We start from the raw sequence: 18703 nt of genomic DNA on the forward strand, positions 1-18703 counted from the left end.
GTATGTTGATAATCCTATTATATATTATATATTGAAGATAAATATCAAGTGTTGGATTTTTGGTTTAAACGGTTGGGTGTTTTTTCCTCGATTCAACTGGAAATTTCAATTGCAAATGCTCTGTTAAGAGTGGGTCTGAGATTGGTAAGATCAGTGCGCTCAAGTGTTAGTTCGACGACCAAGCATCCACAGCGACATTGTACCTCTGGATGTATGTGCTAACTTTTAAGGTTTGGAGCAAAATTTACTTTTTCCAGGAAGGAAAAAAATATTCAAGAAAGAAAATCACAGGTTTCTTAATGACCAAAAAAGAAAAGGAAAAATTACTAAAAGGACCCTTGCGGAAGGGTTTTTTTTTTTATTATAAAAAATAGTCCCTAAGTTTTTCACGTTAGCTTGACAGGACATTTAGTAAGCTTTTTCTTTCTTAATGGTCCTTTGTACTATCGAGTTCATAATATTTACTGTCGAATTTGACGCTTTTTTTGTATTTAGTGTTGAGTTCACATTTTTTTGTCGAACTCACTACTATTTACTGTCAAGTTCACCACTTTTTATTTACTGTCGAACTCGATGTTTTTTTTTAATTACAGTTGAGTTTCTCTCTCTCTAAGTAAGACTCTTTTTTTTCCACTATGCGAGCTCCATAACTACCATCTTCTCCGGTCGGCAAGCATTCATGATTTTAGGTAGATATTTTCTCTCTCTCTCAAAGTAAAATCCCATTTATCGGATCGAATATTCAATATATTTTTCAAATTCGAATTTGAAGTTGAATTCAGATATCACTATTTTTTTTTCAAATTTGAATTTGGATATAGCATTATCTGATTAGATACCTATCCGTTGACAACCTTAATTATATATATACTTAAAAAATTCAATATCTCCACCCCCTCCCTCTCCCTCTCTCCTAGTTTTTTGTTTGGGGAAGAATCGTGATAATCTGATCACCCCATGTGACAAGTTCGGGAGTTGTAGATTTGTGCTCCTCGGGATACACCACTCCACTTCCCTATAAAAAAGTGTATCTCGAGGGAAGTGTGTATTCCCATGAGCACAGATTTATGGTTCTTGAACTAAAACTCCTACGTGCACTAATAAGTATGAGATTTCGGGTGTAATATCCATGGATTGGGTATGTGTACATCTACCCTCAATAAATTCTCAAGGCTACAAAAATATCTTTTTTTTTTCCTATATAATCTTCAAAAACCCTTTTAATTAGTATTTTAAAATATAAATAAGTCTTTTTGATGCAAGTGGGTTTGCACATGCCACTTTCTAGTTTAATTTTTTTTTTTTTTTTTTTAAACTTAAACCAAAAAAACGGAGAAGGTAGTATTTATTAATCATTTTTATTTTTAAAAATTTTTGAATGTTATTTTTAGCATTTTTTAATGATTTTTAATTTAGGAAAAAAAAACAAAAATTAAAACACACTTTATAAATGATATTAATATATTATTTTTTACAAATACAAATTAACTTTATTTTTAGCTGTTTTAAATTAAAAAAATCATAGGACCTCCTATAAATTGACCTGTGGAAGTACAAAATCAAATTCAACGGTTAATATTTGTTCGTTTAGAAAAATTGTAATTCGTTTTGTAAGGTTCCCCTTAGAAGTAGTTTGTAGTTTTAGTGGAACCCACGGTAACCTAATTAAGTCCCTTATTTGAGTCGGTGATGGAGTTCCATTTAATTAACTCCCAATCACGATTTCTTGCATTCTTTAATCATCAAAGAAAGGAGGGCGATGATGCAGAGCTTCTTACTCTCAAGAAGAGAGCCTCCATCTCCATGGCATCTGAGTATCCGCAAGAACAAAAGCCGATCGAACCTAGAATCAATTTAATTTGTTTGTGGGATAGATTTAAGGCTTTGTGCTTGCTGATATTCAGATGAAGTGGAGGAGGTAAACTTCCAAGAACAAGAACAAGAACAACAACATGTTTATACTTCTTTTATTTATAATATAGCATAACAGGAGAGAGAGATTTATACATATCTATATATCCTTTTCCAAGATTTTTATCTTCTTTATATTTGATCGAAGGCTATATCATATACACGTTTATCTTTTTTGCAGCTTAGTTTGTACGATCAACATTAATTTCTTCGAATCTATTCTTTTTCTTTCTTGAGATTGTTTCATTTGCATGGTTTCAAATATCGGTTTGACGTCTCATCCATGGACGAGCCAAGTTGTCTTGGATGAGTCAATTCGTCTCAGACAAGATAAACCTTTTAAAAATAATTATAATTTTTTTTTTCTTTCTATAAGGTAAAGTTGATCTCCAAGGCCGAAGTCATCGAAGAAGGAAGAGGGGGGATAAACACCAAATTAATAAGAAGGGATGGTAGAAATAATAGGAGATAAAAGCGTCAACCGACCTATCCTTCCATCCTAAGAGAGACTGTAGAAAACATCTTGTTGCACATAACTCAGGTAGGTTACTTTCCCTGAAAATAGGGGAACGCCATGATATATAGTTGGAAGGACAGGTACCATGTGGAAACCCTGGCCAGCACTTCTTGAATCATATATTTTGTTTGTATGTTTTCCACATGATTGCTCCAAAATATCTGTTTTTCACAACACTAACTTTTTGTGTTCTGATGACATCTCATAACTTTTTAGAAACTTCTTGATAGTTTTCTTGGATCTTTTTTCGTAGCCAAGGAACAAATCATTTGAAAAGAGGAGATGGGTAGGAGCTACTCTTCTTCTCCCTACTTTGAATCTCCCTGCTTTTCCAAAGTTAACCAACGAGTTTCTTCCGCAAGAATAAGCAAAACCCAGGGATATATGGGATCCTCTTGTCTCAAACCTCTAGGGCAATTGAAGAAATTGAAAGAGGACCCATTTACTAAGATAAAGAGAGAGATGAGTTTTGGAGGTATCCTTGGATATGCTTTAGGACTGCTTCAGAAAATCCAATCTTCCTCATTACTGCTAGTAAGAAAGACCACTACAGACGGTTATATACTTTCTTCATATCGATATTCAGGGTGATGTTCCCTATTATTTTCATGTTCAAATCATTGAAGAAATATATATATATATATGCTACGATTTTAGACAAGATCTTATATAAAATATTAGACAAACTTATTGATCTAAAATCCGAAAAGGAAATGCATACCTCAACTATAGGGATTAAAGACAAGATATCATATAAAATATTAGACAAACATATTGGTCTAAAATTCCAAAAGGAAATGTGTACCTCAACCTTAGGGATTAAAGCGATCCCCATAGTATTAACTGCCCTTGGGCTAATTCCATCAAAGAAATTAGATACCTCTTTAAGAAGGTTGTCCTTTATAATATCCTAGGCTTTTAGATAAAAGAAACTTGGGAAACCAAATAGTCCAATCGCAACATGAATATTCATACCCTTGATAAAGGCTGAGCACAACGACCACTATTCTAACTACTAGCGAAAACTTTAGAAGATATCCCATCTAGAAGATCTCCACTAGGACCTGGATTATCAGAAGAAACAACGGACTTGAAGCCCGATTTATTTGCACTCATGTGAAAAAAAAATTATCTTTTTTTTTTTCTCCCCATTCCACCCTTTTTTTCCATCTAGATGAAGTACATCATTAAAATCACCAATGATACTAAAACCAAAGCAGTCTTCTTTGAAGAACCGAATAAAATGCTCGGACAAGTTAAATCCTAACCGAAGCATTTTCAAAATTGGCCTTAAATAAGAATAACAGTGTCGTGATGAATTGGATTAATTTTCTTTGGATCTCCGTACAACCAAAATCAGATGTTTCTGCAAATAGTGTTCTCATCATTCGAGAAAGCAACTTAAAGGCTTAACTTTCTACCAACTTTTAAAAAATTTGGATCTTTATGTCACACCCCTCCGGGGACCCAACCTAACATGTCATTCCTCCGTGAAATATAATTTAAAAACTGCGCATGGTCTAATTCTGGCGGTAATTAAAATCTGAACTAAAATAAACAAATCTTCAAAAAATATACCAAAACCATGAGAGTGCAGCTTTATAAAATATATATAAACATACATAGTGAAACTCCACAAGTATATATACATTAAATACTCTAAAGAAGATCCCAAGATTTATAAGGACTTCAAAAATAAAACCCAACAATAGAGACCCCAAAAAGTAACTTCTAACCTTACATACCTGCATCACTTGTACACTATTAATATCCTACAGTAATCCACATTCTGAGATTCACGTTAACCGACCCATCCTCTTGGACATCTACCGATGCCATACAAACAGTTCATTCAACTTGAATTTTTCACTTCTTTTGCCAATTTTCAATGACCTAGATATTGATAACAGAACAATCGTATTTAAAGAAATTCTTCTATTAAAAGACTCGATCATTTCTATCAAACAAAAAATCAATTCATGAATGCGATCATACAATCATAACTTTTTCAATGAAAACTGTTCAATCTTTATATAAAAGAATATCTTATATACTTTTGATATTCCAAATATATGCCACAATCATATAGTAAATATATCATAAAGATTAGAAAAAGAAAGTATTCTACCATCATGGTAGTATTAAACGAAACTTTTATAATTAAAAAAAAAAAAAACATTAGTGTATCATACTTAAGGATGGAAAATAACTACAACCTTATTATGAATTCTCGATTAAACTGAGAGTGAAAGAATTCTACCTTTGCTAGATCGATGTTATACACTTTCAATTCCTTCGAATATGTCGATCTCTTCTGCATATAAATTAGTTCCTCTTAACTTCATGCTCTGATTTCACGTAAGAAATCCGAAGGTTAAAATTTAACAGATTTTCTCTTTAAGTGGAGTAGAATTGAATTTCATGAAGTAGTATAAGAAATTCCGGCATTTTTGCAAGTTTCAGGGGTTTACATATATTAGTAGGGAATTGCATGCATATGGATTTTACGAGATTTTGAGTGTAATATCCGTGGATTGGGTATATGTACATCTACACCAATAAGTTCTGAAAACTACCAAAATACATTTTTTTTTTCTTATATAATCTTGAAAAATCCTTTTAATCAATATTTTAAAATATTAATAAATCCTTTTGATACAAGTGGGTTTGACATGCCACTTTCTAGTTTTATTTTTATTTTTTTTAAACTAAAAAAAAAATAAAATAAAATTGTAGGAGGTAGTATTTTTTTAATTATATTTATTTTTAGAATTTTTTAAATGTTATTTTTAGCATTTTTAAATGATTTTTTAATTTAGGCAAAAAAAAAAAAAAAACATAAATTAAAACATCATTTAATATATGATATTAATATATTACAATTTTCAATTATTAACTTTATTTTTAGAATTTTTAAATTCAAAATATGTATTTCATATGTTAAATGATAAAATAACATTTAAAATTTTAAAAGAATAATATAAATCTAGCTTTGGGTATGATTTTCCATGATATGCTCAAACAGTTGAAAATAATTTGCCATGCCCTAAATGTAAAAGTGGAGGCATACCTGATCGAAATCCAAATTTTGATGTCGAGCCACTTATACTCTGTATTCTCTCATTATAACAGTACATATTTATAATTATTTTTTGAAAAAAATAAAAAATAAAAAATGAAATGAATAATGTTTAAAACAAAATTCATAGGACCTATAAAATTGACCGTGGAAGTACAAAATCAAATTCAACGGTTAATACTTGTTCTTTTAGAAAAATTGTAATTGGTTTTGTAAGGTTCCCTTAAAAGTTGTTCGTAGTTTTAGTGGAACCCACGGTAACTTTGCATACAAACTAATTAACTCCCTTATTGAGTCGGTGATGGAGTTTTCCATCATCAAAGAAAGGAGGGCGGTGATGCAGAGCTTCTAATTTTCAAGAGCCTCCACATCCATGGCATCTGAGTATCCGCAAGGACAAAAGCCGATCGAACCTAAAATCAATTTAATTTGTTTGTGGGATAGATTTAAGGCTTTGTGCTTGCTGATATTCAGATGAAGTGGAGGAGGTAAACTTCCAAGAACAAGAACAAGAACAAGGACATGTTTATACTTCTTTTATTTATAATATAGCATAGCAGAAGAGAGAGATTTATACAACTATATATCCTTTTTTTATCTTCTTTATATTTGAAGTCTATCATGTACACGTTTATCTTTTTTGCAGCTTTGTTTGTATGATCAACATTAATATCTTCGAATCTTTTTTTTGCTTTCTTGAGATTGTTCATTTGCATGGTTTCAAATCTTGATTTGACGTCTCATCCATGGACGAGGCCGAGTTTTCTTGGATGAGTTAATTCGTCTCAGACAAGATAAACCTTTTAACTTGGTTTATAATTATTTACTCTTGTATATTTCCATAAAAATAATTATAATTTTTTTTTTCTGTATAATAAAGTTCATCATAAGATGTTTAATCATAAAATCATATTTTTTAATCACCTATAATTAAATTATTAAAAAAAAAAAAGTGATGACAATGATCACATAGGCCTATTTTTAATTTGAAAATATGTACCAAAAAGCCCCTTTTGAAAAAATATGGACTCTTTATCAATTTATCAAACATTAATATAAAAAGGATTTTTGAAGCAAAAGTACCGTAATTTTCATTTTAAGGATTTTTGAAATTTAAAGAAACATGTTTGTTTGAGAATATATGAGGTACTTCTATGTTTTAAAATTAATGGCATGCCTTGAATTATGGTTATCTCTTACATATCAATGAAAAAAAGATCTAAATGATTAAAAAAATCATTGTTTTCTCTTCCCAAAACTATTAATCTTTAACTGAAATAGATCAAAATGATGACTATAACAATGACGAGGACGATGATAATATAGATGAATATTGTCATCATCATCATGAAACATATTTGATATATGTATATGAAAGCGTCCTCGATCTGCGGGGTGTGTGGATCTATTTTTGATTTTTGAGATTTGGGAATCGTCACCTAGTTGTTACGATCTAGGAACCGAGCATTGACTCTAAATAGATAAAAATAAATAATCTACGACTAAAAAGAAACTAAGGTTCGAGAATCACGTTATGGGGTTGGAAGGTGCTAGGCACCAACCCCGCCCGACAAACGTCGGTCTCTACTATTCCCCAAAAAAGATTATATTGCTAAAAGACCTAAAACAAATAAATAAAAAATAAAAAATAAAAGGTATACCTAGATGATCACAACGATTTGTTCCCTCAGAATTGATGGAGAGACTTCTTGTATGAGATCCCTTGCTTTGTATCCGTCATTGGATATGCTTCTGACCTCCAAGTTGAGGTATCTAGATCTGATTATTTTTTGTATTTTTTGAAGGATTTATGGATATTTTTGAAAGGTTTCTAGGTGTTTATTGAGTAAAAACTGAGATTTGGATAATAGGTAGGGAGTTAAGATTTCAAAATTAGGGTTTAGAGGAGGCTAGGGAGACTTTTTTACCTACTTTTTTGAGGATTTATTTTGACTTGCGAAATTATGTTGTGGAGGCTCTATATTTATAGATTTTTTAGAAGAAGTAGGGTTTGACTAGGTCTCCTTTTAGATAAGATAAGGTTATTTTATTAGGGTTTTGACTTAAGTTTTATTTGATTAACTAGGTTTCTTTAGATTAAGGTTTTAATTAAGATTTTGACTTAAGTCTTATTTGATTGACTAGGTTTCTTTTAAATTATATTTTTTAATCTTACGTACATTGAAAGATTATACTTTTAAGTTTTGTGGACAACCCCATAATTATATTTTTAATTATTTGGACCCCTAGATGGAAAGGTCTTTTAATAAATATAAATGGAGCTCCACTTACATAAGTGAGCAATTATCAATAATTTTGCCTAAGAGCTTGATTGATTAATTTTCTTGGTTCAGATTTTTAAATTAATCTTATTAAGATTTCACTTTATGTTAATTAATGTTTTATTTATTAATTTTGAAATTAAAAATTTTTTTAATTGAAAAATTACCATTTTACCCCTAAAGAGAAATTTTGCTAGGCAAGTCGTTTTTCGATGTTCCTGGATGTTTTGGAATCAATTTTTCGTAAGAAATTCGATGGGATTATCGATTTGTGTCACTTATGAATTTTTTCCCATGAAATGATTGTGAACCTTATGAGGGGTATTTTCGTAATTTTGTTGAATTTGATAAAAATTGGATAAATGATTTATTTGATTTCAATTTGTTGTTTTATGTATTCAAAAGGGTTTTCTAAGCGTAACGTGGGCTTTAGGGGTATTTTGATAATTTGGTCATTTTTTATTGATTTTTATCGTAAAGCTTCTTTTTGTCTAAAAATGATGATTTCTACATTTTTAGGTCATATTTTCCTAGCGTAGCGTGATTTCTAAAGTTTTATTTGCTTGAGATACCTCATCTGAATTTCTGAAATATATCTTGTAACAAATAAAAATATTGAAATATTCATCCATCACTAGGAACCATCACAATCTGGTTGACAAGTTGATTAATTAGGCAAGTGCAAAAATGAGGTGTCTACAGATACCCCTCTTTGGGCAGCGGGTTGAAACAAATTAGATAGAAATTCTATTTTGATAGATAGTGTGATATCCGAATACCAAAGCTAGTGACAACTTATTTTGCAGCCTGACTTAGCAATTCGTTGAGGCATTCGGATCCTTGAGGGTAAAACTCTCCCCAAACTAAATGTTTGTTAGGTCTTTGATCAAATGTGCAAGTGTGTGCACTAGTGTAATGATGATTTTGAAAAAAAGTGTGCCTCTACTTTGCGCATTTATGAAAAAACTAAGTAAGATGACTGAGCAAAACCTGAGAAAAATTTGAGTTTAAATAAAAACTTGAGAAAATTTTGAATAAGGTTTAAGAAATATCTGAGCAAAAGTTGAATGTCCTACTCTACCTATCATGAGTAAATGAGTAAGGAACTAATTTTCTGAGAATCTTACTCTACTTGTGAAGGGTGAAAGAGTAATGAACTAATTTTCTTTGGGAGTCCTATTCTACTTGCTCGGGCTGAAAAAGTAATAAACTAATTTTTTGGGGAATCCTATTCTACCTGCTCGGGATGAAAAAGTAATGAACTAATTTTCTAGGAGTCCTACTCTACTTGCTCTGGATGAAAGAGTAATGAACTAATTTTTTGGGAAGTCCTACTTTACCTGCTTGGGCTGAAAAAGTAATGAACTAATTTTTTTGAAAGTCCTATTATACCTACTCAGGGTTGAAAGCGCCCTTGATCTGCGGGATGCTCGGATCCACTTTTGACTTTTGAGGTTTGGGAGTCGCCACCTAGTTATTACGATTTAGGAATCGAACATCGACTCTAAAAGGATAAAACAACTAATCTACCAAAAAAACTAAGTTTGGGGATCAAGTTACGGGGTTGGAAGGTGTTAGGCACTAACCCTGCCCGACAAACGTCGGTCTCCACTATTTTCCAAGAAGACTACATTGCTAAAAAGACTTGAATAAAAAATAAAAAATATTTACCTTGATGATTGCAATGGTGGTTCCCTTAGAACTAGCGGAGAGATCCCCTCAATTAATATATCTTGTTTTGTTCTGTCACCAGATTCGCTTCAGATCACTAAGACGAAGTACCTCATTCTTAGATTTTGAATCTTTCTGATTTATTTAAGGATTTTTGGGTGTTTTTGAAGGATTTCTGGGTGTTTTTTGAGCTAAAGTTGGAGTATGGATGTTAGGTAATGAGTTAAGGCTTCAAAATTAGAGTTTGGATGAGGCTAGAGAAGCTTTTTCACATACTTTTCTTAGGGTTTATTTTGACCTGCGAGATTAGGTTGTAAAGGTCCCTATTTATAGATTTTTTAAGGAATTTTTTAGATAAAGTTAGTGTTAAATTAGGTTTCTTTTAAATAAGATAAGATACTTTTAGAGTTAAATTAGAATTCTATTAGGGTTAGGGTTTGACTTTGGTCTTATTAGATTGACTAGACTTCTTTAGATTAGGATTCTACTTTTGTCTTAACTTTTGTCTTATTATATTGACTAAGAATATATTTTTGTTTTCTTTCTGGAGAACCCCCCTTTATTATATTTTTTAATTCTTTGGGCCTCCAAATGGAGGGGTCCTTTAATAAATATCTGGCTAACCTTCAACAATTTTGCCTGAGAGCAAGATTGATCGATTTTCGTGGTTTAGATTTTTTAATTTATTTTATTAATGTTTCACTTTACATTATTTAATATTTTATTTATTAATTTCAGAATTTAAAATTTTTTAAATTGAAAAATTACCGTTTTGTCCCTAAAGAGAACTTTTGCTTTTCAAGTCAGTTTTCGATGTTTCAGGATGTTTTGGAATCGATTTTTTGTAATGAATTCAATGGAATTATCGATTTGTGTCACTTATGAAGTTTTTGGTATGAAATGATTGTGAACTTTTTGAGGGGTATTTTTATAATTTTGTCAAATTTTGTTAAAAATTTACAAAATGGTTTATTTGGTTTCAATTTGTTGTTTTATGTATTTGAAAGGATTTTCCTAAGCATACTGTGGGCTCTAGGGATGTTTTGATGTTAGGAGTATTTTGATAATTAGATCATTTTTTAGTAATTTTGATCGTGAAGCTTCTTTTTGTTTGAAAAATGATAATTTCTATGTTTTTGGGGCACATTTTCCTAGCGTAGCGTAGCTTCTACAGTTTTGTTTGCTTGAAATACCTCATCCGAATTTCTAAAATATATCTAGTAACAAACAGAGCATTGGAATAACCATCCATCATTGGGAACCATCGCAATCGGGTTAACAAGTTGATTAATCAGGCGAGTGTAAAAATGCGGTGTCTACATGTGTGAAATAGTAATGAACTAATTTTTTTGGAATCCTACTCTACCTGCTCGGGGTAAAAAAGTAATGAACTAATTTTCTGGGAGTCCTACTCAACCTGCTCAGCATAAAAAAATAATGAACTAATTTTTTGAGAGTCCTACTCTACCTGCCTGGGGTGAAAGAGTAATGAACTAATTTTCTAGGAAGTCCTACTCTATCTACTCGGGGTGAAACAGCAATAAACTAATTTTTTTGAGAGTCCTACTCTACTTGCTCCGGGTGAAAGAGTCATGAACAAATTTTTTGGGGAGTCCTACTCTACCTGTTTGAGGTAAAAGAGTAATAAAATAATTTTCTCGGAGTTCTACTCTACCTGCTCGGGGTGAAAAGTAATGAATTAATTCTTTTGGGAAACAAATGGGGGATTCACGCCGTATTTGATTTTTTTCCTTTAAAAAAAAAAACAAAGAGTTGGATTTTATGAAGGTCAGGTCAACATTTTAAATTTCTTTGAACCTTAGAAGTTTTCAAAATTGCTATCAAGAGGGTAACCTTTAATTCAAAGTAAACCTTATCATTTATAATTGAAATTGATTGGGTTTCAGAACAAAATACCCCTAATTTAATAGGGAATATAGCACTGGGGATAATTAAACATAGTTTAAAAAAATAAATGCCTCTAGTATAAGGGGGGAAACATTACTCTTTAGAAAAAAAGAAATGTCCTTGTCATGAAAGTTTGAAACCCTTGATTACCGCAAGCGCAATAAAGGTTTAAATTTTAATTTTGACTTTTTATATTGAAGATTTTGAGTCACGCTCAAAGAAATTGGAACAAAATATTTCTTTCTGAAATTTATCATAGAATCTGTTCTTTCTCCCCGTCGGTTCGTTTAAGGACATAAAGATCTTCAGATCAATCATAGATGAGATACTTATATCCACTGAGTCTATATTTGGTTCAAACTGGGTATTGAAACTTGATCATTCGAACTTTTGATGTTTCGGCTCGAATCGCTTTTTAGCTTTTCAACTCAACGAATATTTTCTTTTATTTTTTTGGTTGCTCTAACTTTTGACTAGATTGCTTTTTCAAGTTTTCAATTTAGCGAGTGTGCTCTAGTTTTTACCTAGATCGCCTTTTTAGGTTCTCTATCTAACGAGCTTATAATTTTTTCTTTTTTTTTTGTCCTGATTGTTGCCAAGGCCGTCCTTTCAGATTTTTAACCTTGTGAGCTTGCCTTAATTTTTGCCTAAGTTGCCCTTTCGATTTTTCAACCTAGCAGGCCTCAATTTTCTTTTTCTACCATTTTAAACTTCTGGAGTTATTGTCTGGTCATGCTTTGTTACCTTCCTTGACTTTTCGCACGGTATTTAGGAGGACTTTCATGGGTAAGCTTAGGACTGGGCAAAGAAAGGAATTTTGAGGCTTCAACAATCCAAATGCCCCTTGTATGGCATTATTTTCTTTTTCTTTGAATTTTCTTCCCCATTCTGACAATATTTCTTTTTATTTTTGAATTTTTTCTTTGTGGGGGAATCTATTTTTTTTATTTTGATGTTGTCGGGCCTGAAGTAACTTCTCAGGTTGCCTACGTGCTCCCGAATTTTAGGATCAAACCAAAACGTAATTCGAATTCTTCCCTCCCTAGGTTAGGTGATCAGGCTGAGAAAGAAAAAGACATTTTTTTTTAAAGGCTGCAAAGGGCTAAGAAAGGAGATATTAAACTGGGTAGAAAGAAAATTAATTCGGCCAAAGATGTCTTGCTTAAATTTAGTACCGTTTGATCTGATCAAGGTTGGTTGACTCTAGTAGTTCAATTCTATCATGATCTTGAAATTTGACGATTTTTTCAGGTAGTATTTTCTTAATGAATGAATCTCTCCAATTGGGTTCAGACTTCCTCTTATGGTCGAGAATGAGTGCTCAATTTTCTTTGAAGTCTGATGATTAAATCCTTGACTTGTAAGTGGTGAACTTTGATTTTCTTGTCAAACGTACGAGTGACTCTTCTTTGATAAGTTTATAGTTGGTACATAACTTCTAGGTTATTTTTCTTCAATCCGGTTTAGTTCTTCGTACCGATGACGGACCTAATATGTTTCTAGCAATTGACTTTCCATCAATATCTTGAGATATGGGATTTCCATTTCAACTGGTAAGATTGCTTCCATATCATACACTAGAGAATAGGGAGTGATTCTAGTGGAAGACTGTATTGAAGTACGATATGTCCCCAGTGTGAATGGTAACTTCTCTGACCAATCTTGACATATTTTCTCGATGATTGTTTTGAGATTCTTATTGGCTATCTCAACTGTTCCATTGGTCTGAAAATAGTAATCTATTTTGAGAGCTCTACCTTGACTATTTTATTGGTCTGAGAATAGTAATCTATTTCGTAACCTCTCCTCTGATTATATGAGTCCTTTCTGGATTGTATATGTGGTGTTCCATAAGACGAGTATAGCATGGGATAACATAGTTATTTTCCATGTCACAATATCCATAGGGCAATAAACAGGCTGAAGCTACCAACTAGGTGTTGATAGATACGTTAAAGAAAATGCTGGGAGAAATAAAGGGAAGATGGAGAACAGTCTTACATGGTGTGTTATGGACCTATAAGACAACTGCCAGAACCTCCACAAGGATGTCCCCGTTCGCTATGGCTTATGGAATGGAGGCAGTGATTCCTATAGAAAGTAACTTCTCCACCATAAGATCCAGAATAGTGCAGATTGACCAGAACAACTTGCAGATAATCATAGAACTAGATCTGTTGGAAGAGAAGCGATAAGCAATGTTGATAAGTCTAGAAAGCTATTACAAGAAGTTGCGAAGCTACTTTAATATGAAAGTCTGCCACAAGTAGTTTTAAAAAGGTGATCTGGTGCTACGTAGAGTATTTCAGAACACAGAATAGGAGAATAGTGGTAAGCTGGGTGTTAATTGGGAAGGGACATATTGAGTAGCAAAAATAGGCCAAAAAGAGTCTATTACTTGATAACAATAACCGGTCAAGAGCTGTCTAGACCGTGGAATACATGTAACCTGAAAAGATATTATCAATAAAAAATCTTTTTTGATCATCAGTAGCCTACGTGCGGATTAGCTACTGAAGATGGGCCCTACCTGGATCAAGGCCTACGTGGGTCTTCCCTGCCTTAATTTGTAGGGTAAGAAGCTGGTTGGGGCCCAACTTTGATACGCGTAAGTATTAATGTGGATCCCACCTGGATCCAGACCTACATGGGTTTTCTCTGCCTTAATTGGTAGAATAAGAAATTGGTCGGGGTCTTACTCTTTCACGAGTTCAAGAGAACTTAAGTTGGATCCCACCTGGATCTGAGACTACGTGGGTCTTCCCTTCCTTAATTAGTAGGGTAAGAAGTTGGTCGAGGCCCAACTTTAATACAAGTAACAAAGTACTAATGTGGATCCTACTTGGATCCGGACCTACGTTGGTTTTCTCTGCCTTAATTAGTAGAGTAAGAAGCTGATCGGGGTTTTACTCTGTCATGAGTCCAAAAGCACTGAAGACGGGTCCTACTTGGATTTGGGCCTACGTGGGTCTTTTCTACCTTAATTAGCAGAGTAAGAAGCTGGTTAGGGTCCTACTTTGTCACGAGTACAATAGCACTAAAAATGGATCCCATCTAGATCCGAGCCTACAGCGTCTTCTCTACCTTAATTGGCAGAATAAGAAACTAGTTGGGGCCCTACTCTAACACAAGTAAGTTAGCATTAAGTTGAGTTCATCCTAGAGTCCAGTCCTTACAACTCTCTTCTGCTTTAACCACTAGAGTGAAGAACTGGACGATCAAGTTTTGTCCTAAGTGATAGAGTAAAAAGATTTGTTTAGTAGAAAAATATATCCTCAAAAACATCTATATATGGGTAGGAGAGAAGTTGCTGAAAGACTACAGTTTGCCTTAGAATAATAAAAGTGTTGAAGAATAGCCGTTGTGGGAACAAAGAAATAAAGCTGAGTTATAACCTTCTTTAAGGACAATAATTCAAAGGAACCTCTCCAAAGTCTAATGTAATCATTTCACCTAAGTAAAATTTGCATAAGGTAGAACCTAGGGGGAAGAGGTAGTAAATATGAGCAATTCAAACAGTTTAGTAGTGGAATATACAGTGCAAACAGTACGAATAAAGTTCAAATTGGAGGCAGATTAACAATTGACATAAGTAAGGCTAGCAATGTGAAGAAACAAATCTATTGGAATCTTTAAGCAAAGCGTTATTGAAATTTATGCTAAGATAAAAAGTAGCCTAATAGATTGTGTATGCAACGTAAGCAATATGGAGAAATAAAGTTCATATTAAAGACAAAACAGAAGTTGATGACAAAATTTTCTCATTGATCACTAGAAAAAGGTACAAGAGAAATCCCAATAATGGTATAGTACAAAATATAGCAATAAAAGCAGAGCATAAGCAAAACCCAAATAGCAAATCTTCATTCGTTGGCAAATGATTGATTGACAAAAGTCTCAACAGCAAAATTTAGAGGATCAACCTCAACAATAGGATTCGGAGGGTCAACTGTCTCGTTCTGATCAACATCAATAACAGGGGTAGGAGGCAGGTCAAAAGGTAAGTCAGGGGGCAAATAACTGGCATGAATAGGTGGATTAATCGATCTGATTTGGACCAATTCTATGGTAAGCCTAGTCTCCATAAGCTAACCAGGGACTCATTCCAAGACAGCAACAGGGTTTCCCTCCCCATCCAGTTGAAAAGGTGAGACTAGCCCAAAATGCCAAATCTAAGACATACTCCTAACAAGAGAAACAAGAGGACTTTCTTCCTTATCTTCCTCTTCATTGCCTTCTTTCTCCTCCTCGTACTAAAGTCGAGCAGCCTCAAAGTCTTCATAGTAAGCCCTAGTAGAAGGTTCCTCTACTAATCGAAAGTATTGGGCCTGTAGTTTCCCTAATAGTTTCCTGGTCTCAGCCTCATCTTCCTTGGCCTGAGCTACTTTAGCTGATTCAATACCACCTCTTAGGGAGCCTAGCTCAAACTCTTGTTGTTGCACTTTCTCTCAGAGATCCGTTAACTTTACATCTCTCATTTGCATTCTCTCTTTTTCAGTTGGTTAGTTCTAGTTGAAAAATACCCTAGAGATCTATCATCTTCTTATCGGTGCTAGGTTTTCCTAAGAAAATTGGGCCAAGTTAGCCTCCATCTTCTCCCTAGCCTTTTGGGAAAATTGGCTAAAAGAGGCTAGCTCAGCCTGGAGTAGAGTTATTTTTTTTTTCATGCTCCCTAATCAGAGCAGTTGTCTGGTCCTCAACTTCACGCCATTTCAAGAAGGCTAAGGTTCCACATATGTTAGCCTGTAAAGAAGAGTAAAGCAATTAAGTGAGTAAAGCCTGAAAAGTAAATAGCAGAACAAGAAGAGTAGAGAGCTACCTGATAGAGGCCATGAACAAACTGATCGAAACCCAAGTTAGCATTGGCCTGGTCTACAACATCCCAATCCTTGGGAAAAATGAAGTGGGAGAGTAGAGAGGCAGCAATAATAGGGTTCCTCACCCCGCGGCTCTTATTGTAGACGTGGTTGAAGGAAGTCCGCAAATCATTGTACTTATTTCTACCTTAGAGGAGGGCTTCACGACTCTTCCAGGAGAATGCAGTTTCCTTAAGAAGAGTCTTAAGGTGACTGACACCCTCTTGTTTTGACTCTTGTGGAAGGGGAAGGATCCCTCAAAACTTTCTTGACCAACTTACGCCTTTTACGTAGTTGAAGGTTAGGAGCAGGGCGGTGCTTCGTGATAATTTCCAATCTCTATTCTACCCGAGCCTAAATCTCCTCAGGAAGCCCAGTATGAATAGTAACAGCTACAACAGTAGCAATAGTAATAGCAGTAGCTACAATAAAAGCAAAAGCAGAAGCAGGAATGACCTGTTTCCCACGCACTAGTATTAACTGGCCTGCTTTTTTAGGGAAAGTGGAGCCTTAAAAGGCCAGACTCATCCTCTTCTTCTTCTTGGCTGGGTCAGTAGGAGGAGCAGCCCAGATGGCATGGGAATAGGAGAAAGAAAACTCTGAGAAGTCAATGTTAATGGCATCGGAGGACCCTTATAGAATTGGAGATGAAGGAAGATTAGAAATAGAGGCCAAGAAAGGATCAAGATCTTCCGGGATATGTTCGGCATGACCAAAGGAAGCCTGACCATATAAGGTATGTCGTGTAGGTGGTTAAGGAAAAACAAAGGCAAGGAGAAAAGGGAGATCTTTTGAGATCGATTTAGCCTGATCAAAATAGACTCGTCGTATAGGTGGTCGAGGCAAAAACAAAAGAGAAGTCTTCCATCACCACCCCCTCAGCAACTCTACTTTGGAGGTCCACTGCCACTAGCCTCCGATCTTTGGATGCTCTGCACTACTCTTTCCTAGCATTGACAATGGAAAAGGCAAAAAAATCTGTGAAGAAAAATAAAGCAAAAATTAAAAACAGATTAAGTTGTAGACCGGACAGTGGATTTAAACAACCAGAAACCTAAAGTCAGTCTTACCTTGAAAGGTCTGAGGGACTCTAAATCTCTCATGAGGAATGCTAGGGGAAAACTTCCAGTTCTTGGAGATAAACATGGGGTCATTGTACCACCATTTGTCAACACTGGAGAAAGAAGGAGCCAGTGCTACTACTGCACTCTTGGAAAATAGTGAATAATACCCCAGACGTTGGGAGATGACTTTTAGATTGTATTTGGAGAGAAAGTTATTGGGGTTATGCCCATTTTCTCCATAATCTCCACTAAATGGTAAAAGTTGCCAGACATTTGGCCTAGGGCCTAGTTTATCTTACTCAATACCTCCCTAAGGAAGTGAGAGAGAGGGAAACTAAAGCCGACCTTAATTTGACCGATGTATACCAAGATTTCTCCCTGACGGCATTCGCTAGGGTTATTGGGATCATTACTAACCCGAAGAGACATAGAGGTAGAAATATAGAGTCTCCGCTGAAGTTGGGTTATGTTAGCAACCATTAAGAAAGTAAGTATGCAGAAATATGAAGATAAAGAAATAAGATTATCTCAATCTGAGAGATGTAAAAGTAATAGTGAAGTAGAAAGAAAGAGATAAATAATTCTTCATAGAATGCAGAGAGACGAAATCATAGAGTTATATCACAATAAGAAGAAGAATAAGTACTATGTCTCATATTTATAAGAGAAAATAAAATAGTATATACAACTAAGAGGACAGCCTAAGTCCAACCTGAACGTCGCAGTTTGGGGGTAGTATAGATGATAGTGGGGTAAGTGGACGAACACAGATGAAGAGTGATTCGTCTTAATCATCAAAGATGATTTGAAACGACGGTGCATTAAATGTGTCTATTCATTAAGGGTAAAAGTAATTATAGAGAATCAAGACAGCTGATGAGAAAGTAGATACGTGTCTCGAGAAGACATAAAGACTTCGTGTCTCCTCGAGAGAGGATAATTATAGAGGGAAGCTGGTTAAGTGGTACCATGTACAAATTAGCATATGGGCGCTACCCTTCAATAGAGCAGGTCAAACTAGAAATCTCCCTAGTCTGGCTAGAAGGGTAGCACATTACTGAATGAGACCTAGTCTGCCAATCAGGACAAACTTGGTCATAAAATAATCGTAATCCTGATATGCGCACGTCGATCCCAGAGATCTCGGAGGAGATCTCTGCAGCATAATAAGACCAATCCAGAAGATCATTTTTCCATTTGTGGATCTACAGAATCAAGGGTTTCCCTAGGATTACCGCCCATGAGAGAAGAAAACCCTAATTCGTAGTAAGGGTTCATAAATATCACAGTTAGCATAGAAGCAGGGATATTTTTGACTGATTGGAGGTCTAACCAGATCTTTAGACCATTCCTCTACTTCTCTAACTTAAGCGTCGGAGTGATTTTGGCAGGTACCACATCGGTACGAGGAAAGC

Source organism: Akebia trifoliata, chromosome 2 (assembly GCF_017979445.1).
Source record: "Akebia trifoliata isolate Shusen 1 chromosome 2, ASM1797944v1, whole genome shotgun sequence".
Classification (NCBI taxonomy): Eukaryota; Viridiplantae; Streptophyta; class Magnoliopsida; order Ranunculales; family Lardizabalaceae; genus Akebia; species Akebia trifoliata.